The sequence below is a fragment of the Parasteatoda tepidariorum genome, chromosome 11 (assembly GCF_982258835.1).
Source record: "Parasteatoda tepidariorum strain Cologne lab strain chromosome 11, Ptep-v5.0, whole genome shotgun sequence".
In the NCBI taxonomy this organism is placed as follows: Eukaryota; Metazoa; Arthropoda; class Arachnida; order Araneae; family Theridiidae; genus Parasteatoda; species Parasteatoda tepidariorum.
Genome location: NC_141765.1, coordinates 22,886,082 through 22,913,972, shown reverse-complemented (window position 1 = coordinate 22,913,972; position 27,891 = coordinate 22,886,082). Strand labels below are relative to the sequence as shown.

Here is a 27,891-nt window from a genome sequence, read left to right as displayed (position 1 = left end):
TACACTGTAATAACAAAAATTAATGTATATTTACATTACATAATAACTTCAATTTTGAAAGTGAAATTTAGTAACAGAAACTTCAATTATAATTTCAATTAAAAGTTTAGAAAAATGTACAAAACATCTTACTTGTTCTTAAGAAAATTCGAATGTAAATTCAGACGATGACTGAAAAAATGACATACAAGAAAAATATCTCGTTACGTTTTCCTAGATTTCTTTCGTAATTTCAACACATTAGCTAGTGCTATCAAGTGCGTATTACGTTCAATTAAAAGTTTAGAAATGCACAAAACATCTTACTTGTTCTTAGGAAAATTCGAATGTAAATTCAGACGATGACTGAAAAAATAACATACAAGAAAAATACCTCGTAATGTTTTCCTAGATTTCTTTCGCAATTTCATGACATTAGCTAGTGCTAAGACTAACAAGTGCGTATTACTTTCAATTAAAAGTTTAGAAAAATGTACAAAAAATCTATCTTACTTGTTCTTAGGACAATTCGAATGTAAATTCAGACGATGACTGAAAAAATAACATACAGGAAAAATACCTCGTAACGTTTTCCTAGATTTCTTCCGCAATTTCAAGACATTAACTATGGAGTACGCGTTACGTAACAATTTATGTTCCAGATGGTCTTTATTCTGTTCGCGCCATTGCACATTTCTAATATCTCAAAATATCTCTTTTTCTTCCTAACTATTCATTTGTTTTCAACAAATGGGTTTATAGGCATGAACTATTAGTACGACTAGACATTATTCTGTCGTTTAAAATCACACGGTTTTTTTTCTCGGTTTTTTATTAATAAAACCACATCAGACAGTCAACTTTGAGATAGATATACATCGGTTGATAGCCCAACACGAAAACAATCAGCGCGCGGTTTAACTAGTCTCCTTCTCTTAAGAGACGTCACAGAAACTATCACCATGGTAACGGAGCATCACACTCTGTTTACTTATATCTTCCCGAGATCGATACTACACCCACGATATTCGGGCGCCCGCCACTTCATAAGAAAGAGTATTTCTTCCCAACAAAAAGAAAAGTTGCTTTTCAAGTCATTTATAAATTAGACTCTTCTTCGGTTTTGTCTACCAAAGCGATAAAAAGGATGAAATTGTGAAAAGAAAAAAGTGAAGGATTTTAAGCTGATTTAAAGTAAAGAAAACATAGTAAGAAAGATATTTACCCTTTTGTTTATTCAATGAAAAAAAGGGGGAAGTAAATTTTAAAGTTCTAATTCTTTTTCTATACGCTGATGTAATTTAGAGTTAGCTAGGTGTTTAAGTTTAATAATAATAAAATGTTTAAGTATACGAACTATTAAAATTTTAATTAACTAATTTTTATACAGCAATGAATTGTAATGCGGGGAAAATATGAAACAATTTTTACCTACATTTTAAATTTTACCTGATTAAAAACTTCATTTGTTTCAAAAATACATAAAAAGGAAATCTTAAATGTTATTAGTTAAAAATGCAGAAGGAAAAAAAAGCTTTCCTTAAAATTCGCAATTGAAAACTAAACTTGAGTTTATTTAATTATTGTATTAAAAATTATTTAATATAGAAAGAGTAATTTGAAGTTTTTCGGAAATTTTTTATGTTTCCAAAAAGATTAGAGCACTTAAGAAGCTTTAAGAAATTTTTACACAAATACTTTTCAAACCAGTGATTAAAAAAAAATAATAATAATGCTTTTAAAATAAAATGCTTCTTTTATTATTTCTTAAACTGAACAATTAACTGAGAGACTTATTATTTGACACATTATAAATGATACTGTTATTGAAGAAGTACAAATAAAAAATATTAAGTTTCTTTCCATGAATTTCAAATCAATTCTTGCGTAGTTGATATATAAAAAAAAAGATTTGAATACATTCAAATAATTAATTATTTTAAATTCGAGCAGAACAACTCGAATCGAATCACTCGTTAAATTCATCCAATTTTTAAAGAGGTACTTTTTTTCCTGTGATTCATATGCATACATATATAACACATACATATATATAGTGATGATATAACATATAATCCCAATAACATCAGAAAGAAAAGATTGAAATATGAAAGTATGTACCGGATTTTACCTATTGTTTTTCTCTACTTTTTATTGAGTTTTGGCATTGTTTTACATTAAAATAAGCCCTTCAGTTAAACCATAAGTAAACAAATGATAATAATTGCGAAATAATTTTATTAACAATAAAATAGATGGAGGTAGTAAAATAACTATCACAACTTCGACGAAGGGCAAAGAAGTCAAAGGTTTGTGTACAAAATGACATTGCACTGATGTTCCCCCCACCCCTCCTTCCTCACCGCTCAGCACCGGAAATTTCTGCATCTCAACTCACCTCAAAGAAGTAAAAAAATAGAAAAAGCTTTTTTTTTCATTTGAGGGGTGAAAATATCATTGATGGCGAGTAACAGATACACACAAGGTGATTTCAAGGTCAAAAAACTTTGTGTATGAATTATATGGTTTTTAACATTTGTTTTAGGAAGAAAAATATAGTTGAATAAATATGAAACAAAGCAGATTTAGAGAAAGAGCTTCCATTTTATACATCAATAAAATAAATAGCTTAATAATGTGTCTCAGTTTTCTCAGAACAGGCGAGATAAGACATATTTAGAGAAACACATAAAATTTCAACTATTTATGATAGTATAATTTCTCGATTTCTAAATACAAACAGATAATTTAAAGAATTTTACTGAAATAAAATTTTGGTGGAAACATCGCTATTATTAAAAAAGGAAAACAAAGAGAGTTCATTTTACTATATTTATAACGATTACAAATACTCCAATTCTGAAAACTTTAACAAAAATTTTTTAGACGTTATTCAAAACATTTAAGAAAAAACTTACAGGACTTGAAGACTTTTATTTTTAACCCTTAATCGCTATCCACAAAATTGTATAAGGTACGGGTCATTTTGACAGTGGATAACGATTAACGTTTAATTAGATTTTGCTTAAACTTAATGATTCGAGTTTTAAAGCTAAAAAAAAATTAATCAAAATATCGAAAAATTACGTCAAAAATTGTTAAAAATAAAACGATTTAAAATTGAATTTTTTCACTTTAAAACGATAAGTATAAATCAAGGTTGAGCTAAGACAACGAATGTAAAAAGCGTACGAATAAAACAAACAGTGCTCTACTTACATACTAGGTTGAAGATGTGGTAATTTGTAGATTATATATGAATTTTAACAATCCGATTTAGTGTGATCTGATTGCTAATTCACTTATTTTAGTTATAATTTAAATAAAAAAGACAAGTTTTAATTATAGCCTGTTATTAAGAGCCATCTTGGATTTTAGGCTAAATTCTTGATGTCTATTCTCTCAATGCAACTTTTATTGATAAGCACAGTAGGATATATTTAAAAAAAAAAGATGAAAAATATAGGTTTAATTGAATTAGATTGTGAAAAATTATGCTTGATTACTAGTAAAATTGCTATGGATTTTTTTCAAAAATCAAAGCAATAAAATTATGCATTGAGTAGCAACATTTGCATGCGTTTTTTTTTTAAATATTTTTTTTTTAAAAAATACCTATATTTTTTTTAAACTGATGAAAACCAATTTGAATCAAACTGAAGATTTCTTTTAGGCAAAAACAAAGATATATTTTGAAAATCTAAAAATCTATAACACTACATTTCCTTTAAAATCCTTAAATACCTCTTTAAAAATGCTTATTGCAGAATTTAACTAAAACTTTGTCAAAAAAAAAAAAAAAACCATTGAAATTTTAAAATGTGGCACCACATATTTTTCCTATTCTGCTAGGGCAACGGCCTTTTATTTTCAATATTTCTAAAAATGCTGATGAGTAAAGTAAATAATATTTAGCAATTTATTTGAGAAAAATAAATATTAATAATTAAAAACCTTTATCCACTGATATCAACACCCTTTTGACGTTTGAGTTCGGTCAGGAGTTAAGGGGTCATTCTTCTCCTGGAAGAACTCAACCGTAAAAGGGGTGAAGGTGGGGAAAGAAAATTCTAAATATGTTTTTGATTATTTTATTTTTTTTGGCAGTATCTTTCGATACATATAAAATACGAGACTGCCTCCCAAAAACAATTTCAGATATAAAGCGTGGTGTATTTTGGATTTTCTATCAATTTTTTTCTGACAAAATTATGCCATTATAATTTTGCAAACAGTTTTTGATATAGAGTTAAACAGTATACAGTAGCTGGTTTTTATATTTTTTTATAATTGTCTTTGTATTTATGCAATAAAAATTAAAAGAATTTTTTAGCGTCACCCAAATCAGTTTTCGTTAGTTTAAACTGTAATAAAACTAGATTTTAAAAAATCTAAAAACTGAGAGATGAGAAGTTGTAAATTACTTAATCAGAACTACAAATCACATCATTTTATCACTTTAATGTTTTGTGCTGTCTAATAATACTTATCATCAAAAATCTATTAAGTATAGAAACATATCCAAAAAAAAGCAAATCAAAAATTTAATCTAAAATCCAACATTGCAGGATAGCCTTTTGATGTTATAGAAGCATTTTATGAGAATATGCATTAAAAAAATGAGAATCGTTAGATTTTTTGATGCAAGTCGTCAGTTAATAATAGAGCAGACATTTTTATCATTTCACTTTTTTTAACTATATGGTGTAATGTGACATGAATTATTGACAACATGATATATATATATATAAATAATAGGTCACTTAATATAGTACATTAGCATATGCTTAGTTCTCTTAAAAAAATATTTTAATTTTTTTAAATTGACAAAAAATGATTTAAATCAAACTAAATAGTTCTCTTACGCAAAAACAAAGATATTTTTCACAAATCTAAAAGCATATGTAGCACTAAATTTCCTTTGTAATACTTAACTATTCCTATAAAAATGCTAATTGCAGAATTTTAACTAAAATTTTGTCAGGAAAAATTCGGCGGGATGTATTTCTCCCATTCTGCTAGGACGACGGCTTTTTATTTCCCATATTTCTAAAGTAAAAAATATTTAGCAATTTATTTGGGAAATTAAATATTAATAACTAAAAACATTTATCCCCTGAAGTCAACACCCATTTGACGGTTGAGTTCGGTCAGGAGTTAAGCCTCTTGACGTTGAACAATGCGTTTCATGAGAATATGTTAAGTTTTATGTATAAAAACAATGACAATCGTTTGATTTTTTGATGCAAGTCGTCAATCAATATAGAGCAGACATTTTTATCAATTTTTTACACTTTTTCAAACTATATGGTGTAATGTGACATGAATTATTGACAACATGATATATATAAATAATAGGCTTTGACGGAGCGTGTATTTATACATGTATTTAACACTATTTCCTTCCTTTTAAAAAGGAACTGCCGTATCACAACCAATCAATGGTCTGCTACGGTTTTTCTTGTAGGTTGGCCAACCATGCGATAACATGCAGATTCAAATTTCAAATCGGCATCCCTTTAGCCGGAAACTATGAAAACGTGCGTAGAAAAAAACAACTCAAGAAATGCTTGGTTGATAATTTATACAGAGTACACAAAGTAGAACTTAACGTATCATTAGAAATTTTTAACCCGTTTCACTAAACAGAGGAGCGTGAAATTCGATAGGCATAATTGTAGTCACCATTTATGTAAATATTCTCACAGAACTCTTTTAGCGTTGTATTAAGCAGTAAAAGCAGATGAGATTATAGCTATCAATCATTTTGCTTTTTTTGAACGAAAATCAAAAAATAAGGTCAAAGCCTGAAACGCGGAACTTTTATTCCAAGTTTTGGGGAAAATATTGCTGTGGAATTCAGACATTTATTTATGATTCATTTTTCTTTTCTTTTAACACGTCACACAATCTGTACATGAATGCTATTTTTGCTTTTAATGAAATATTTATCATCGCAGTCATGCGAAATCGGAAGGACAATTTTTTTGGTTATTTATTTATATTTGGTTACATTCTTTAAGGTATAAACAGTTAATTCTACGACACGAACGTGAATTTGTAGCTTTCTTTTAAAAAAGCTTATTCAATTTCAATTTTTTTAAACTTTTAAATTGTTAAGTTTTAATACAATTCTCATTAATTTTAAATGCATACTTTATCATAAATTTTTAACATATTCGTTATTAAGATTTAATTTTGTGTTTAAAAAACGCAATTTTGTCTTATAGATTACAACAACTAATGTCATTATCTTCAGTAATTCTTGTATTTGGCGCAATGTAGCCACTTTCATTTATTATGCCATTATATTCCATCTTAATGAAGATTTGAATTTCACAAGAGCAGAACTGAACTGCACTGTGCGCACACCTTATTGATATTCAAACTCAAGCGGCGATATAAACTATGCCAGACGCAAAAATAAATTGGATAAAAAAACGAAATAAGTCCTTTAGAGTGCTAAAAGATCCTGGGAGTATTTTATATTTTATAACCGTCGTTGAACCACAAACCCAATGCTGGATTTACGACTACCAAAGTTCGACTCCAAGCTTTGTAATTTTGAAACCAGTCCAGAAGACAAGGGAACTCCTGGATCAAGTATTGGGAAAATTTGCCTTCACGGAGGACTTTTAGAGGGAACTAACCCGGATTTGAGTTACATGGAGAGGAAAACCACGAAAACCTTTCACGGCTAGATGGACGGCAATGGGACTCTAACCCCTGATCTGTCTAGCACTGAGCATATTTTACGTCAGCACTATAGTCGGTGCGAGCCGGGTGCGAAATTCGTATCAGCCAGCCACCACAGGGATTTGAACCCGATTCACCTCAATGGCATAGCATTACATGAGGTATTCTAGATTTAATGCGATGTAATGCTCTATTCTTAATTCCAGAAGAAGTACTCAGAATAATTTTATAATTAAACATATTTTTTGAGGAAACGAAATATATTAATGAATTAAACATGAGGCTGTATTCTGGTTGTATTACAAGGTATTTTATTTAAATGTTAATCACTATTTTATAAATTAAAGCTTTTAAAATACGAAAGACTTTACTTTTTAACAAAATAAGTATCTTAAAATAAACGTTTGAAAAGTGCTTTTATGTAGTTACTATTTTTCCTTCTTCTATGGAGTACTATTTTATTTGCGCTTACTGTGATTCATCAAATAAAATTTAAAATAAGTAACATTACTTACAAGAATTAATACAGCTGGATACAACTTATGACGCAACGTAATCCGGTTTGAAAATTGAGCAGCAGCGCGCAGGAAAGAAAAAAAAAACAATCTGCTGCGCAAACTTGTCAACACTTTTATATCCAGAAAAAGGCAGTTACGTTTTAAAAGTTACTACAACTACAAACAGCATGTGTATAACAAGTATACACCTGCGAGTTTCTTCATTTCCAAACGATAAATGTTTGCGAAGGTACTCACACAGCGTGTGTAAACAATTTCATAACATGGTGGGAGGAGGCATCAGCGAAACAAGATAATTAGAATAATGTATGAGCATCTTTGCTATCTCTAATGTAATATCTTTTGAAGCCAAATGGAAGATGTGATGTAATACCTTTTATAGTAATATCTGCCAAAGGGCAAAAACCAGTAAAATAATAGAATCTAAAAGCATTTTATCGAAATTCGATCGCAAGCAAAGATAAAACTTCCGAAAAATATTACCGCGATAAAGAGAAAGCGATGGCAAAAAGCAGATGAGCTAACTATTTCTTTAAATATCAGTTAAGAGCACTTCCTATGAGGACAGACTTGTTTGAAGAAAAACCGATTCAGCTGTATACTATCCGTACTAGATTCACTTTCTAAGAACTTTTATCTTTGGGTCAAACTGCAAGTGTTTCCGATAAGATGGCGTAGTGAATACTTTTATATTTATTTATTTATTTTTTTATCATTTATTATATTTTTAAAGAGAGATTGCATATCAGCAAGATTGCCAATTCACGTTGTACGCCTCAGCCTAAGCGAAAGAACGCAATTGGTATATTTCGAAAAATCAGGAATAGTATTGCAATGATATAAAAATGGGAAAAGATGACCTTCTGAGATAAAAGCTAGAGAAATTACGGGCAATTTTTCGCAGACTGCCAACGTCAAATAGGAAATGTTTATACAGCTACAATTGTTTTTAGTTAAGTTCTCATAAATTTGTTTTCGCTGAAATCTCAACAGCTCATTTTATATAAGAAAGCTCTACTTCATACGTTACGTAATACGTTTAATAATTTAAAGTTTAGGAAATTTTTAAGGCAACTGGGAATAAAAACACCAGAAAAAGCAGTCAAAAAACTTAGAGGAGCGGAATAGTGACTGAAAAAAGTCACTTTTAAATGTAGCAGTTTAATTTATAAACGTTTAATTTATAAACGTTCAATTTAAAAACGTTAATTTCTAAGAGAAGCATTTAAATAATAAACAAGAACATTTTCCGGTTTTTACTTTAATATTCAATTTTTTTACAGATCCTAGATTTTCGGAGATTTTTAATTATTACTGATTTTCTGGCCATAGGGGTAAATTATGATATAACTATTTTAAAGCAAAAGCAAAAAGCCGCCAAAAAATTCAGACCTTCGCCAACTTTTTTTATTTTATTTATTTTTAAAAGCATCAAATTTTAATTATATAAAATAATTAAAAACGAAAAATTTTTTAAAAAAAAAAAGGTGAAATTTCCTTGTATCCGGTTAACAGAAAAATACTTAAAAAAAAAAATTAATTTTATTATTTATTCACTATTATTTATTTTTTTGCTTCTAGATGTAAACGTCATAACATCAAATGATTATTACGACGGTAAAATACATGAATAAAATAAAATATAAAGTTATCGTTAAAGGAAACAAAAACGAAGATCTGCGTAATCAAAGTAGATAAACAACAAATAAACAAAATAAATACTTTCGTATTTTAACATATTAGTGTTAATATTACGACATTTATACTGCGAACACAAATCGTGTCAATTTAAAGAGAGCTTTTTTTCCCCACCTACCCCATTTAATATATATATTCCTCATCTTTCCCTCTCGTCTCCTCAGGATATAAGAAAATTTCTTTGATCTTTCCCCTCTCAAAAAGAGAAGAAAAAAAATAGGATAGATCTTTGATGTTACAGAGCTCGAAACGCCAAGGTGACTCCAAGGTCAAATAACAGAGTTGTTGGTATTTTATATTGTAATAAAATAAATCTTCACGAAATTGGTGTCAGTAATTTTTATTTTGAAACTGCTCAAAGAGAGAGTGTCACGTGTTCAATTTTATTTATTAATTTTTTTTTCACTTTATTTAACTTATCGGCTTTATTACAATTTTTAAAGTGAAATGAAAATATAGTCTTCACGAAATTGGTATCGCTACTTAAAAATAATCATTTTCATTTTGAAAAATATTTAAATTGTTAGGATATTAGTATTTCATTTTATAATCTGAAATGATAAAGCTTCTTTGTTTCAATTTGGAGTGAAAAAATTTATTTTTTAATTGCAATTTCAAAAACACGAGAACTGCATTTAAAATAAGTTTAAAACAATTTTCTTTTTCTTAGCTGTAGTTGTTAGGTTTTGTTCAACCCAAAAAACAATCTAATTTAATTTCCAGTATTCAGCTTTGCTTCATTAAATTTTATTATACTTTATTTTATTAAATTCCAAAAAACTACAAAGTCAAAGTAATCATGTAAGTAATAAATATGCTTGAATAAAGTTTGAGAACATACAGCATACCTGCCAGCTTTAGTTCTGCCCAAGAAATGTTTTCCAAAAGGTAGGCAAATGACAATTAAAAAATCGATTAAAAGCAAAATATGAAGACGCAAAAATATGAAACGAAAGAATTGGCAGCTATGAGAAAAATTGTTTCAGTGACCGAGCCGCAAGTTATAAGATATAATAAAACATGATGAAACTACTTATTCCATAGAGCATGAAGAAACAAATGCAGCATATAAGCTATTTTATGAATATTATACCAAATTAAGAAAACTTTGCACTTTGAAACACAAATGACATGAATGAGGCTGTTTCAAACAGCTTGAATAAAAACATTGTTATATGGGCTGATGAGCAGTTTAAAGTAATGGCCAAAATATGCAGTCATTCAAGGACCACTTTAGCACAGGACCTGTCTTTTCTTTAGGGTTCGTATGCACCACTAAAACTTAAAAAGTGGTATCCGTTTCGTTCTATAAAAGTTTCTTTGAACCACATTCCACTTTCGAATTAAAAATCAAACCTTCCGATTTCGGATCCAAATATATTTAATTAGAATTATTAAAATATTCTGGTAGAATAAAACATAATAAATGTTAATTTTTCCTCATGCTTTTACTAGCACTTTTTCATATTTTCAAGATGCGTACGAGCAATCGGGTCTTTCATGATTCAGTCGAATTTGCAAGCTGGTATAAGATGTTTGTTTTTCTTGTATGCATTCTTTTGAACTATGTATCCTGTATCCCTTTTATTATTAGAGCCTGGATTTTTATGTCCTTGAAAATCCTTAAAAATATTAACTCATATATTTACTCATAAATTAGCAAGAATTTCAATCCAAAAAAAACTTTTTTCTCAAATTGACACATACATAATTGCATTAAAATACGTATACTGCCATAGAATAGAAAATTCAACGTAAGCAAGAAAAATCCAAACTGGAGATTTGTATTTGTTTGGCCTCTTTGCTTGATAAACTACAAGTAGCAAAACACTTTTTTTTTCTTTTTTTTCTTCTCTAAAACGACTTTTGCATTAGCAATGGAAAGAAAGAAAAAATAAATTCCCAAGCCAATTTCCTCCAAATCTATCGAAAAGGACTGCGTTGTTTTTTCGATTTTACGACAGTATATTAAGCAAAATAAAGGTCCAATTTCTATCAAAGTTTGAAATAAATGTTAAATGGTAAACTAGAAACATAAGAGGAGCGTGCAACAGACAGTAAAAGCTACGTTTTTTTTTAATTTAAAAATATCTAAAAAAAAATGAATAAATACAAAAAAAAATTACTAAAATCTAAAAAAAAATTGCATGCTATCAAAACCTAATCATTACCATCGACCTCTTCATAATAATTTCAAGATATTTAATTAATTTTCTAACCTAATCGCATAGCAGATGTTGAGTGAATAATCGAAAAATCTCTAAACCACTTTTCTCGAGACCTATTGTGATGCACTTACGTTGGTTTTTCTTTTTTTTTTCTTCAATTCTACGCTACGGAAGTACATTAAGCAAAATAAAGGTCCAATTTCTATCAAAGTTTGAAATAAATGTTAAATGATAAACTAAGAAACAAAAGAGAAACACAAGCTAGCAAGAGAGATTGAAAGTTACGTTATAAAAAACAAAATTAATTTAAAAATATCTTTAAAAAATGACTTCATACCAAAGAAAAAGAAAAATGTTAAGATTTATTTATTCTAAAAATGAAAAAAAAAAAAAAAATACGTTATCAAAATCCAAACCTTAAATATTACCGTCGACTTTTGCCGAATAATTTCAGGATATTTAATTAATTTTTCAACCTAATATCATAGTAGATGTTAGATAAAAAATGCATGTTATCAAAATACAGACCTTAATCATTACCATAGCCTTCTTCATAATAATTTCAGGATATTTAATTAATTTTCTAACCTAATCGCATAGTAGATGTTGGGTAAATAATCCTTTATTGCGTTTTCTCAATTGCACTCGGTCATTGGCGTGTGTCCGAAAAATCTCTAATCCAGGCAGAGACCTTTGAGATATGAACTCAAAAGCCTGTTTCGCAAGTAAAGAAAGAAAGCATAACCGAAACGCTCAAAATGCCCTTGACTCACGAAGAGTCACAGGTAAAAGGATAAGTGGATGGGGTGCCCGGGGAATGCCAAGCAACGACTAATGGGGCACACCAGAATTTTTTTTTAAAGGAAAAAAAAACATACACTGGAATGAAACGAATTGATCCAGCGGAAACATCGCACCTCCGCAACTATTATAAAAGAAGTAAAAAATATAAAAAAAAGAGGGAAAAAACCGAGGGCCAGGTGGTATGAGGGACCGATTCTTCCGGTGACCTTGATATGCCCTCTGAGTTGGTGACTTTTACGTCCTTCGTTTTCTTTTCCCATGATCTCGTACCATTGATGGGAACTGGAGATTTAAAACAGAAAAATCAAATATTCAAGAATATGAGTTATTTACTAAAACTGAAGAGGGCAGAGACTAAATGAGGACTTCGGTGGTAAAAAGTAGAAAGCAATAATCTACTATCGAATAAAAATTTTACTTTCCTAATTAAATAATCGAATGCTACATAAGCTTACACTCTGAGTAACATTTCGTTGTTTCGCAATATGTCTGTCAATTGTAATTTTTTCCAATTTTATTTGTTTTTGTAAGAAGAAAGAAATTTTATGGTAATACAAATCTATTTATCGCTAAAGTAAAAAAAAAAAAAAAAAGTCTACCTTTTCAAATATTAATAAGGATAACGAAGCCACCAAAATCTAATTTTATTGACCTTAACTAAAAAGGCTGACAAGCTGGCAACAGAATTTGAAAATATTATCCAACGAATTTTTATGGTCACATATAAACAAGTATATCCCGTAAAAATTCGTTAACCAGCTTTTCAAATTTCAGATTATATTATAATGATAGAAGTTTCGGCGATTTTAAATATTATAACATATTATTTACGAAATTTCTCTTAAATCAGATAATTACCGTCGTAAAAAAAATGCATAAATATATATATATATATATATATATATATATATATATATATATAAAGATATAAAAACGTCCCAGTCAGAATATATCATAATATAAATAAAAATATATTCCTAAATACAATTGAAATTTAATAGACAATTTATTACTACTTGGGAAAACCTTCCCGGAAAAAGTAAAAGTTGGCAGGTATGTGAGAGATCTAAAAAAATTGTATACTCAAAAGTATTCCATTAAGTTTGTGCGCCAATCATTTTAAACAAAAAGAAGAAAATACATCCTACTACGTAAGAGCCACATTTTGGAATTTAAAAGTATAAATAATTTTGCATTGTCTTGGAAATAATTAAAAATAAATTTATAATGCAAACCAGACATATTAGGTCAAATGAAAAAACAAGAGCATTCTATTAAATCAACGAAACAATGGAAAGATATCCTTTTTACCGAACAATTTTGCTTCTGTTTATCTTAAACGCTAAGCTAAAAACAAGCTTTTTGAAATACGTATTACAATAATGTGACCTTTGAAGTAGTAAGAAATAAATAAATCCACGAAAATATGTGCATATTATCATTTTATCTGTCGAAGCAAATAGTCTCTTATTCTCAATATTACATTAATAAGAGTGTTTCCAACAATTGGTATAAAATGGAAGTTTGAAATATCAAAAGCTGCAAAAGAAACGTTGAAGGTCATTTGAAGGTCAACCAAATAATAGCTGTTTCAAAGAAATTGAAACGATATCCAAGGAGATATGTATTTAGTCGCTAAAACCGTAATTTCGAGAGTAGATTTTTATGTATAGATAATTATCAACTAATTACTTAAAATTAACGGAGAAAAAAATTAAAAAGAAACTCATTTTTTCATTTATCAACGGATTAAATATAAGTGAAAAGAATACTAGGTGTGAAAAAAAATAGCCTATCTCTAAAAATATTGCCTAAATGACCGTTTAATTCCAAGGTGCAGGAAAATTTTTGAGTAAAAGGATGATGAACTCGGAAAGGGCTCTTCTTGAATCGGATTTAGTCCCACTCAACTGCGAAGCGATGTTGATAATTTTCTTTCCCAACTAGCGAATGACGGCATCAGAAATGACCTTGTCGCTCCACCCTACCTCCTCACCTCTGCCCGCCATACCAGACAATCGAGGCATTGATTCTTTCGCTCACACACCTGCCTTTGCTTCACTTTTCCAAGTAGAAAAAAAAAAGTCCGCACTAAAGTACACACAATCCAGAAGAAAATGAAGTGAGTAACCCATGGATAGATTTAGTACCGGTACCTTTTTCAGTGAAGTTTATTGCACTGAATTTTCTGCCATGGTTTTTAATATCTAGATATAAGATATTTAAAGAATGAAAAGGCTAATTAGATAGGATTTTCGTTTCTAGAAATGCAAAATCGCAATGATTATCCAGAAGAAGATAATTTATTAAAAAGAAAAAAAAAATAGACAGTTAAACTTACCTTATTCAAACCCCAAAAATTTGATAAAAATCAGGGGATCGTCAACGGCAATTAAGTCGGACATTCATTGATTGTAAAACATATGGTTTTTAATTTCGTATCATGTTTAACTATATATGGGTGATTCTTTTTAAACAGGACAATTTCAAAAAATTTCTTCAAATTCAAAGTCTTCAAAATAATCTAAAACTTTTTTTGTATACTCATTTAGTTACATTTATTAATATCTTACAGACACCTGTGTAGTTTATTGACATTTGCTCGAGAGAAAAAATAAAATAGAAATTCACCAAATCTTGAATGCCAGGAAAATGACATATTAGCTTAGAAGTTAAAAAAACAGTCATTTTAGGTTAATAGTAAGTAACTCAACTTAAGCCTTTATGTTAGATGAACAATAAATTGCTTAAATCAATTCTTTTTATCCACTGTAGAAAGAATCAAATTTTTTTTTTGTTGCTGATATGTACAGAATAAAATTGTGTATAATAATCAATCATTAAATAAATAAATAACTTTGATTTCATCCAACCATATTACAATCATACATAAACTTGGTATTAGGTTAATATTTGCTTTTCCTCCTTACAGTATTAGGAGTTTAAAAAAATTTCTGGTAACACTTCAATGTCCTGGAATTCATAAGCCAGGATAATGACAAATTCGCCATTTTATAGCATATAACTTTACTTTAATTTAATATTTTGGTCTAAGACGTTTACATTCTGCAGAAAGCAACAGGATTTCTTAAAATAACTCAGATAAATCTATGTAGTTTATGTTATTAATGATCTTAAGAAGCCAGGAAAATGACAACACAAAAACGTACTCATCTTGGAAAATTTTTTGAAATAGATTTTGAACCAGAAAATTGGTTCTTTATTCATGCAACAAGACATTTTCAAATAGGAGGGTATCTAATCAATCTATTAACATAAGATATTGATTGCTGGCTCTATCTATTTCGGTTATAAACCACGAAATAAAAGTAACCAGGAAAATAACAGATTTTCTTGGGACAAACGAATTATTGTCAGAAAAAATTATTTTAAACGAAGTTTTTGTAAATAATACCCTCTGCGTAAATTCTAGAAATGCTTACACCGGTTGAGATAAAAAAAAAATTAGTTTTGAAGATAGTTATTATTGGAAACATTGTTTGGGACATGCCAGGAAAATGACATTTTGAAGTTCAATTAAATTTTTTAACTATACAAAACAGTTAATGTAAGTGCAAAGTCAATTTAAAATGCTAACAGCAATGCAATTTATTAATTTTTTAAAAAAAAAGTTCTTTTAGTATTATAGTATTAGATCTTGGTGCAAGGGACAGTGAATTGTCATATTTCGTGAGAATCACCCATACACTATTTTTCATTATAGATCCAACTAAGTAAAAAAAAAGGCATTTTAATCATTTATGATTATGAAATACAGTATTAAATACTGGTGTGTTTTTATGCGTAAAAACTAAAATCCTTCAAACAATAATTTTTCAAATTTGCAGTTATTTAGATCTAAGAGAAACAGTTATTGATCATTGAAACTACTTTAATTTAAAAATAAATTATTGATAAATTTTTGAATATTAATGAAAAAAAAATTCAAACTACTTTTTTGGATTTTTAAACTCTTTTTAGATTTTAGGACAAATATAATTTCGATACTCTAGCATATTTTTTTTAGTAACTAACTATCAGATTGTTTTTTTTGTGTAAAAAAAATTGCGCTAAGTTTTGAAAGTTTGTGTGGAGAGATGTTGTCAAAAACTACAACATATATCATTTCTAAGCATTCTTATCTCAACCAGTGTTCCATAAAAATATTGTGGCATATTTTATGCAATTTAAAAATAAAAACTCAATTTTTCCACTACGTCAGGCATGTCTAACACGCAGCCCCCTGGCCAAATGTGGTCCGTTTAATATTAAATTCTGTGGCCCGCGATATCTTTCTAGTAAAAAGAAATTTTTTTTAATTCACTTTTTCTCTTGTTACATGATGCTTGCTTTATTTATTTTTAAACGAAGTAAAACTATGAGTAATATAAAATCAAAATTTAAATTTTAATTAAAATAAATTATATTTGCCATTGAATTAAGTTTAAACAGAATATTATAATTTTATTAATCGTATTCGATGATTGCGTATAAATATGAAAACTTTAAGAAACATAATTTTTCTGAGTAAATTAATCCATTTTCGATAATACAAACATGTGAAATAGTTTAGAAAAAAAAGAAAAGAAAAATATTAAATTCTCAGAGTTTTTTCCTTTTAATTTGACATATTACCTTCAATTTGATTTCCCTTAAAATAGTAAAATTAGAAAGACTTGAAGCAAATAATCGAGAAAATCTCGCAGAGAATCCAGTTTGACATGCGTTCAATAAGTGATGTTGTGTAAGAAAGAGATTGGAATTCAGGATATTTTTCCAATTTAATCGATATACACAACTCTCTATTTTCATAGTCAGAATAAAATTTTTAAAATTATTGCCCTATGAACTGAATTTATTGATTAAAATATCATTTTCAATAGGTTTAAAAAATACCGATAAATCATGCTTTATCAGCTCAAGCACTAAATAAATATTAAATTTAATTTTTGATTCAATCTCTTACCAAAACATTTCAGAACGTTCGCAACACAATGCATAAGTACAAACAAGTCAAACTTAACTTTGAAAATAAAATAGAACATTAATCTCACTTAAAAAAATTTCAACACTAACCATTAAGTTTATTCGATTTAAATCAGTTAATTAGAAAGGCATTTTTAAATTTCTGTAAAACATAATTTCTAATACTAGAGCTGGAAAACAATTTTCGACCTAATTTAACAACACAGCAAATGTAAAATAAATCGAAAAAAAAAAAATAAAATAAAAGAAACTCCAAGTTTAATATTTAATACATTTAATCTATGTCGCAGCATCAGTTCCGTAGATAAGGATTTTCACATTTTCGCCCAACAATAACATTTATTTAGCAATACTACAGAAAAACAGATTTCGACATAATTTAACGACAACTGAACTGTTGAAAGTGTTAAACAGCTAAAGGAGAGAAAATAATAACGATAAAAAGCTACAAATTTAATGTTAAATCGTTTTCAATAATTCCAACGCAACCTACATTTAAAATAAACATTATCAACATGCAGAAGAAAAAAAACGGCTGCATTTTTCAATTACTTTAAACATCGAAATGACAAAAAGAATATAAATTTAAATTCATTGAATGATGAAATATTATTATAAATAAACTTAATAATAGATAAGGTTAAAAATAATAGGTAATTAATGCAATAATAATGACAAGTAATTAATAGTTATACAAGTAATAAACTAATGTATTATTTAATATCTTTTGAATCTCCGTCAGTTGAAATTAATATATCCTTAAATTTATTATGTTCTCCTTAAGCTAAGGTGATTAAATTATACTTTTATCCTTTTTTTTATATTTAATAAAGTAAATTTAAGGATATGAATTATGTAATTATAAATAAATTCAGGAAAAGGCAAATGAAAATAAATCCGGTAAATAAAAATAATTTATAAAAAATAGTCTTTCCACTCCTATCCTTAAAAACTTCGATGACAAATTTTGAGTCAGATTTGCGTTGTTTGATGATGATGATAATAATAATAAGGCATCAATGCAATTGTTATGATGATAAAAATCAGTAATAAAATTGTCGCAAACTTGACACATTTTTTTAAATTAAAATTTGACCAATAGAAAACCGTGATTCAGTATAACAGGAATTACCACTGTACTGATAATTCTGATGTTTTTTTTTTTTTTTTTTTTAATCAAAGAGAAATGCAATATCATAAAAAATAATAATAATGAAACTTGTGGCAAATGTTAAAATACATAGAATATCTACTCCAAGGCGGATCTTTCATTTTCTTATTATCTATCACAATTGACGTTTTTTTTAAATGTTATTTAGGAATAACAGGTGTCTGATAACTATGGAAAGCGAAGTGTTAAATCTAGTTTTTTCCATTGAACTGATAATATTAGTTAAAACAACACATTCTTTCACACAAATAGTTATACCGTAAGTAGATAGTCAACTCTAGATAATTTATTTCACGTGATACGGACAATCACTCAGGCGAATTATCATTAGTGAAAGGGAGAAAAAGTAAAAAGAGAAAAAAAATAAACAAAATTTCTTTAAAGGCAGAAAAACGTGGTGTGTTAAAAAGTTTTTGGAAAAAATAGCACATGGAGTTTCAAGCATAGTAATAAAGTTTTTTTTCTTTCTTTCTTAAGAAAAAAAAAATTATATATATATATGTGTGTGTGTGTGCAGAATTTTTGTAAAAGGTCCTGTTTTTGTGAAATATAAAAAAATCTACTCATATTTTTCTAAATCTAAAATAACCGTAGAATAGGGTTCTTTCAACCAGGGTCTCGTTATTTTGAAAATAAGGTTCTTTTTTTTGTGTGAAAAAACAGAAAAACCATGCCTTTCTAAAAGTTATAATATTATAGTTTTCTTAATAAAAAAAAAATAATATGATTGTATTTTAAACGTCTATTTTCAAATGCAGAATTTCGTGAAGGGTCCATTTTTGATACAAAAAAAAAATTGTTAATGATCCATTTTTCAGGCAAATTATTTCATGAAAATTATTTCATTTTTACAGTTAAATAATTTGTGAAAGGGCCATTAACAAACCCCAATTTCTCATTATAGTAAATAAATAGTATTTTTTTTAACAGCACAAACAGCAAATTATTACGGATTGAAGAGAAAATACTAATGAAAAATGCAGATAATTTAGTCTTTCAATCAAAAATAGAAAAAACTGACAGAAGAATTGATGGTGACAGTTAGAAAAGTTCAAGGGGATTAAAAAAACATAAAAACTATCAACACTTTTAAATTCTCCAAGGGGAGATCCCTTATAGAACCAATAAATGATTTTAAGTTACATAGTTGTTCAAGGTCAATTAATACAATAAACTCTTTTTTTCTCTTCTAACTAAAACTCTGAACCTTGAAAAATTTTCAACATATATCTTTCAGGGAAATTTTCTATTATAGTCAGCGGAATTTTATGACTGAAATGTAATTAATTACAGTGATGAAAACTGACGATTTCCAATTTAATTTTTTCAAGAAATAATACATTCTTTACCACATAAGTCTTTCATTTTTTTTTTATTGATTCATTAACATTTTTAACTAGTTATAAAGTAAAGTATTAAATGTTTAACTTTAGTTAAAGCTTTATAAGTCCAGATTAAAAATTTAATGAAAACTTAGAAAATAATATTGTCATCAGATGATTGAACGGGTCAAAAAAGTTTCTCACATTTTTGATAATTTTTTCATAATTTAGTAAATAAAGATAAAGGGTTAAACTCCGCATTATGGTTCAACGTTAAATCATTTTCCTGAGATAGAAAGTATTTTTACAAACTTTGCACTTTTTAAAAAAATTTAAATAAGTAAATAAAATAAAATAAAAATTTCTAAGCATGAAACCACCATAAAAAGTACATAAATTCAAGACATTTATCTTAAACATTAACTAAATAACACAGGTGCATAAAATCTTTATTCGGGCGATTTTATTTATCAAGAAATAGAAAATGTCAATGAAAACAGTTCTAAAAATAAAAATTCTGACCTCTTAAAATTTTAAAATTTATACTTTATTCAAAGTATACTAAAAAAGATACTAAGCAATATTTGAATTGGAAAACAATAGAACATAAACATATACTAGAGCTTTTTAAAAAACACTTTTTATCTTTTAAATAGACAATGATTGATTTTCACTTTCCTCGTGGGAGAAACTTATAAAATTTTCACACCGAGCATAACATTATTTCCATTATCCATTGTGATACATTGAAATCGAGCAACTTTTAAATTTGTTGAGCGAAAAATTAAATAAATAAAATGGACAACAATGAAAAACGATTATCCTGCAGTTTAAAAAAAAAAATCCCTCTAAATTGGCAATGATTGATTTTCACTTTCTTCGTGGGAGTAACCTATAAAATTTTCACACCAAGCAAAAAATAATTTTCATTTCACTATCAAAGGCATTTACATAGAACAAATTTCAAATTATTGGTTGCGCGTAAAATTAAATAAAAGAATTAAAAAAAATCATTAAAAAAATTTTTATATTTGATTTGATTATAATACTGCATATATGGCTTGGAAGTTAAAGAATAATTTTCTGCTCGGCTGATTTTTCCCATATAAGATGAGAAAAATTTGTGAGTTGAATCAGTTCAAAGAACTAACTGTTAAAGTTCAAAGAATAAATTTAATAATTTACAAGTTTTTATAGTGTTATCAGTTCAAAGAACTAACTTCAGTGTATGTTTAACGAAAATAAATACCCCTCCAAAAAAGAAACGGATAAAAGTTGAACCATAATATCGGTACCTTGAATGATTTATGGTGCACTTTTGCTTCATTAAATTAAACCATGTATCCATACAAGTTAATTTATAGTTAATTTCATACAATTTATTCTTCCGAAAATTTGGTTAGTACATGGGTTTTAAATTAGAAAATTTTACGAACCGGTACGCGAAATATTTACATTTTTAAAAACTAGAACGTACGTACCTGCTAAAATATGATAGTGGGTTGGCCATGAAAATATGCAAGCCTGGTTGGCTTAGGGGATAGATAGCTTTCTCTCAATGAGGAAATCAAGGTTCGAATATCGGCGATGGCTGGCCGTTTCGTACACTTAATTCCTGCTTCCACCAACCACAGTTTTGACGTTATTTACAGTAATATAAATATTATGGGTTAGAATTCCCTTGCGGTCGGGTAGATATAGGTTTCCCCCTTCATGTAATGCAAATTTACGATTTTTTCTTCAAAAAGCCCTCACGAAAGAGAGTTCCTATGCCAGGAGTATCCTTGTCTTCTGGGATGGAGTCAAAATGACAAAGCTGTTGAGTTTCAAATTATTAGTCGTAAATCTTAAAAGGATTGGATGTTTACGACGGTCATAGAATAAAATATCACTTACTTCCATTAAGCTCTTTAATTAATTTAGCGCTTTTTATGTTTGCCTACGATGAAAATTTACCAATTGGTACGATTTTTTTTAAACATAAAAGTGAAATACCAGAAGTTCAGCATTTTTTTTACATTTATTTAATCGTATAGATTTTAAGAGTAGAGCTTGCGTGTTTAAGTCCTTAAAGGAGAGATAGATAGAGAGAAATGAATGACTTCAGACTTTCTTTTATTTAGCATTTTTCTTATTTTTTTAAAAATTATCTTATTACATAAATAGACAGATGAGAATGCTTCTGGACAAAGTTCTAAGATATATCACTGATTAATCTAGTTTCCTAATCAGCAGTGTAACAGAGTCGCAACAAAGTTCAAGAAGTTTTAAATTTCTTATCAGAAGACGGTAAGCAAATGAACCAACTAAATCATTCGAAGCATCAATTAATGGCCGTACAATTGAGGGGACAGAGAAATCATTAAGGCTGTTTTTTCAAAGGCTCAGTAGTCACATGAAATTATGCTTTTTACAAATAATATGCTATTTTCATAACTGCTGTGAGTTACTATGTTTAGCATATCTTTAGCCAGCACCTTCTTACGGTTATTCTAAAAATGGATAAACGACAGTGTGGAGAAAAGCCACAGTTTCGAGACAATTTCTCAATATTTAACACTAGAAAGACTGAAACTTAGAATATACCTATATTGTCCAAAAGCAGTCAAAATGACTGGATAGTAAAAGAATAAATAATGCGTTAAGAAATTTATTTAAAACTATTTTTTTATGTTTTTTATATTATTTACAGTTATATAACAAGTTATTAGTAAATATTTTTATAATAGTTATTATAAAGAAGTTATTAGTATATATATATTAGTAAAAGTATATGCTGTACAAAATTCTAAGAAATTGTGTCATCATATACATCATTGTTTTTCTAATTGAAATTAAAAGCAGTCAAAATGACTTCCTTAGACAATCTAGTGTTAAAAACTTACTCCAATGCTGGATTGTGGCTCATAAAAGTTAGCAAAAAAAAAATAAAAAATGAGAATAAAGCATTGATTTTGTTAATTTTCATCTCTGTGGAAAACTGTTGCCAAATTGGCGACTTTTAAAAGAGTTTAATAGCTATTAAAATATTTAAGTCATTCGTCCGTTTTAAAGCCCAAATCGGCAATGTGGCATTAATTATAACTTTGCTTGAAGTAACATTTCGTGAAAATCACTCATGAAAAATGCATTCACTTAATAATTAGTTAAAGCAAGACTAATTGAATAATATTATTCTTGGGCAATACACGGAATGTTTCAAAATAAAATTTAAAAAAAAAGACGCGAAATAGGTGAGAATTCCTGCAAAATTAAGAGTTCTTACAGTCAGTATTATTAAAATAATTTTAATTTTTTGATAGTATATTATCAAAAAATGTATTATCAAAAAATGTCATACAAATGTCAAACAACCATTCGTTAAAATTTCAAACATAACATAATATTGTAATCGAGTAGACCAATCTCGCGACGCTAATTAATTTAATTATGGCCATGACTGCCAATTTTGAGAAAGTTACGCAAGTTCAAAAAGACGTTAATAAAATTCGTAACTCTATCTGTAAAGAGATAGCTTTCGCCAGTTTCAAAAAACGCCAAATAAAAAAATGAGGCCATGGCCCAGATTTCATAATTACGCACATAATTCTAAATGGACGTAATCTTTCGCCGTCCCGCATGCTTTTGAGTTTATTATTTTTTATTATTCATTGTTTAAAAACGACAAGGTACAGCTGTTTTCTATGCATGTACCTACATTAGTCTACGCTTTACCCTAATCGGAGAAGATTTCAAAAAACATTTTTCAAAATCAAACTTTTAAACATCTAAATCAAACATCATCAAAATTTATGAGCTTAAATAGAATCATTTATATTAATAACCTTTTATCAATTTTGAGTTAGATTAAACTATTTTTGGTCATTGCCATCAAAATCAGCCTCGTTTTATGTAAAATACAATTTATATGAATGAAAATAAATGAGCATAATACAATTTATATGATATTTCATGTGCTAGCCTAGATGTTTAAATAATACTAAATAAAATTGATAACATGCTTTTAGTGTTGTTAATCAAGCTCTTTGTGAATACCACTCCATTTCAAAATCCTATACTGCGCTTTGATTAAAAAGAGATACAAAGCAGAATTACTTTTCTTAGACCAAGCACTATAGCCATTACCACTAAATGCCTATTTAGAAGGCAAGAAAAAATTAGGTGATATATTGCATCACAATGACGAAACACAGGGGGGAAAAAAATTTTCTGTTTGTGAAACGTCATACCGATGCAATTTATTGAATTTTTTTTCATTAGTTTGGTGAGGCTAAACAATGAAGTTGTTAACATCAGAAGTGATAAAAAAAAATTTCTTTTCTTCATGAAAAGATTACTCGAACTGGATGTTCATAAAAGTCGAAAAAGTAAATTAAATTGTATATATTTGATAAGTCATATATAAATCTAATGCTCAATACATTTTGTTTTCTATTTTAAAGTGAAAAATGAACAATGAGTTTCAACGAAAATACACAGAAAATAATTTGTTCAATTAGTTAGTGTTTGAGACCCCCGGTAGCGCAGTGGTAGCGTTTCGAGCCACAGGTTCTGGGTTCTATCATCTTGCCGGGCGAGGTTGACTCAGCCTAAATGATAAAATCAGGGGTCTGTCCAGACATTTTGTGAAAGGTCCGTTACAAATTGTGAAAAAATTACTAACTTTCTTTCAACCAGGGTCCTGTGTTATGAATTTGTGCAAATAGGGTCCGGTTATTGCAAAAAAACTTTTTCAATGAGTTTTTAAATTGTTAATAGATACAAAGATTATGCTCAGCACTGAAAATTTTAATAAAAAAATTAAATTTTCAAAAATAAACAGCAATTGCTGCTTCTAAATTAGAGATGCAACATACAAATATTTGGTATTTAGCCTATATTGCTGAATGCAGAATATTAATTTCGGACGAATAATGAAAGAATCGTCTGCCGAAGACAAAACTAAATTCGTTTACATCCATCTTTCTTGTTTTGTGCCCTGGGAAAGGTTTATTCAATTAACAAAACAATAATGAAGATAAACAAATCTGTGAAGGGTCCGATTAAAAGAAAAATCATTATGTGAAGGATCCGTTTTTAAGTTATAATATTTTGTGAAGGGTCCGTTAACGGACCCAAATTTCTTATAATCAGACCCCTGAAAATAAATATCAAGAATGCTTGGGAACTAAACACTGGTGATCCTACGTTTGGCCCTCTGTGTTCCACCCTTGGCCACCTAACCGGAACATACATCTGCCCCTGTACCTAAGGTCAAGAAAACTGGGATGGACACATGCCTTGGCCCTCCATAGGCTGTCGCGCCCCTTAATTGAATGAATTATCACTTAAATAATTTTATTGATTTCTGATTCTTCATAGCAAGGAGTTGCATAAAAAATACCGCCATGGGAGTTATACCATAGGGGCATTATGAAAATAAACAAGGTAGAGGCCATTTTAGGTACGTCTATTGAAGATATGATAGTCCAGTGCTAAATATTTATGTATTGGGGACCATTTAAATATTGCGTAAACGTTTTTTGCAATTTCGGGCTCTCCTTATCACGTTAGCAAAAATAAGGAAGCGGCAAACCCCTTTAGTAAGTTGTAACACCTTCTTGCTCTCTGCTTCAACAGTAGTAATCTAATTTTAAGATTAAATATAATTAAATATGTAACTTTGCAATATGTAACTTTGTTGCTGATGTATGAGTTTACTTTCTGAAAATCAATTTGCAATTCAATTCATTTTATAGAATTTTGAGAAGAATGTTCCTTAGAAATCTGGTATTTTCTTTCTGTGGTATTGACCTCTGCAATCAAGCAAATCCCAAACTCTCCCCCACCGTTAGGTGCTAACCTACTGCTTGAACGGACCTTAGATAACTATGTTTGATTAAACAATAAAAAATATATATGCATTGTCGCGCAAAAAATGTGCGTTTCATAAAAATCAATGGTAATCGTTAATATCGCAGGGAGTTTTGTAGCGTACGAAAAATCGTCGTTAAATTACTCTATTAGTTAAATGACATTTTTCATGTTTTAAGCATAAATATTTCTGTTATCATAAAAATATTTCTTAGGAGTTAACTCCTTTATCAAAATTCTGTCATCGAAATAAAATTTTTTCATCCAGGAAAATTGATAATGAAATAACTAGATAGATTACTTCGAAGATATTATTTATTAGAATTAAAATAACATCAATACATATGAAAAAAGTAAAGAATTAGCATATAACTTTTCTAAAGGTTAAATGAGCATTGCTTGTTGATTCACTTTCAGTGGCAGGATACGGCTTCCATTGTTCGCAGTGAATTACGAAGTGCTTATACTGCAATATGTTTATTATATTAAAATAATGAAGAGAAGCACTTAGTGCTCTTATTGTCACTCAATATATTTAGAATAATACTGATAATCTAGAGGTTATTATCGGAGAAATTTGAATCTGTTACCAGACTGACCCTTCACAAATTACTTTATCATGTAAACGGACACTTCACAAATTTATTTATTGTAAAAACTAGCCGTTCACAAATTATTTTGTTGTAAAAATGGATTCTATACAGTATTTTTTTTAAATGGATCATTTACAAAAGTCTTCCAATGAAAAACGGAGACGATGACGTCATTAATTACTACTCTTTAAATGACATTGTTTCCGTGGGTTTTTTATTCACAAAATATTATCTTATATCCTCACACAATTACAAAATTATTGAGGTTTTTCAAATTTCACGAAAACACTTTTTTTATAAAAGGATGGAATAACTCTTTGTACATATTAAATTATATTTTGCTACAAGAAACAAAGAACATTTCCCTAAGGTTATTGTACCAGAAAGCGTGCGGGGGGAAAAAAGTGTTTTTTTAACTTGCTAAATAGCCTTTACTACTATGTTTTTGATAATATATTTTGCATTTTAAAAAATTACTTAAAACTCGATGAAACAGACATTAAAATTCTTAAAAGAATATAGCAGTTTTAATGTAGTCGTAAACGAAAGGAAATGCATCCCAGAAAATTCTTCCAATTCCATACTGCATGATCTACGATTAAAATTAATGCTTCGTAATGAAACCTAATTAATTATTGAATGAAACAATTTTAAAACTAAACATTAGGATGAGGAAATAGAATTTTAAAATAGAAAAAACTTTTATGTAGTCGTGACTGAAAAAAAATTCTCTACAATTAACAAATATAAATATATATCCTAACTGTTTAAACATATTTATGAATAGTGCTTGTCGAATTTACATGAGTAATATATAAATGGAATTTAAGAAAATTCATGTTGAGAGCGTTTATTCACCTAACTTAACAAATGGAATATACGATCAGATAAATTTATCATTTAACAAATTATAACATGCATAAATATGTAAAAGTATTTAATAAAATATTTTTTTAAAAGAAATATTCCTACAATGTAACTTACTTACAATGGCTTCGTTTAATCCTAGGTTAAAGTTCTCAAAAACATCTGTTCACTAAAACACTAAAAATAGAGGGAAATCCAGCTCCTTTACAATAAGGCACAGATTATAAATCTTCAATAATCATTCATAAAAATTTATTCCACAAAAAAAATAATAAAAAAATTCCTACGAAAATGCTTGTTTCACCTTGCACTACACACTTTAACTACTTTAGGGTAAGCTTTCACAATTGAGCAGTGATCAACATCTGACACAGCTTTCTCAATTTCAGGGTTACTATTTCACAAGCGATCACATTTTTCGCCAAATTGGCGAGACACGTCTTTTACGTCAAAGGTAAACAAACTGTAAGGACTTTCTCCGCAGTAGACAACAATAAAAAATAAAATGCTTCAAATGATATCTTGATATCTAAAGATGATCAAAGTAATAATAAAAAAAAAGACACTCGTTCAAGCATTTCCTTATATCTTCGATTTTTTCCTGTGACACTTCTTTAAAAAACTTTAAAAAACACTAATATTTGGAATTAATTTCTAATTACAAAAAAAAAAACTTTAACGAGCTAAAAATTAAACTGTTTTAAAAAGTAGTCAAAAACTCGGGATTCTAATTTTATATTTTTCTGAAGCGTTAAAAGAAATACTTATGGCCTCAAAAAAAAAGAAAAAAAGCGAGTTTCTGGTAATGCTACATTAGACAATACATGAAAAGCATAAATTAGCAATAAATCTCACGAAGCTGATAATGGTACCGTTTGGTAATGTACTATGTTAGTTTAATTAAAAAATAAATAAATACATAAAATAGATACTACCGTAATTTGGGATTACTTAGGCCATTTTTCAATCTATGACGTCTGCAAATTAGAAGCATTTATTTCAACGTTTGATAGTTGTAAGACTTAAGAATATAGTTACACATGTATCTATGCAATAATATGCACTCTACATTTACACGCATGAAAAATTTTCAAAAATGTGAATATTAAAGAAGAATGACATACAGAGAATGTTCCAGTCGACTTATACACCGGTTACAAAATCGGACATTCGTTGATCCTGAAATATTGATAAAATATTGATAGAGATAGTTATGAATGACCCTGCATAGGTTTA

The 27,891-nt window shown here is 28.3% G+C and overlaps 1 protein-coding gene across 6 annotated transcripts in view; it reads right to left on the bottom strand.

Annotated features, from left to right (window-relative positions):
- The window catches only part of LOC107452613 (uncharacterized), a 106,614-nt gene extending 79,558 nt beyond the window's left edge, over positions 1-27,056 (bottom strand). The window contains exon 1 of one of the 6 annotated variants that reach the window (XM_016069140.4): positions 26,773-27,056. The gene's annotated coding sequence lies outside the window, so the exon portion shown is untranslated. Of the gene's footprint in view, positions 1-492; positions 894-7,190; positions 7,446-11,587; positions 11,855-26,772 lie in introns of those variants that run through there. The other 5 variants (XM_016069141.4, XM_071187642.2, XM_071187645.2 and 2 more) reach the window with 5 other exon arrangements.
- Between the last annotated feature and the right edge of the window lie 835 nt (positions 27,057-27,891).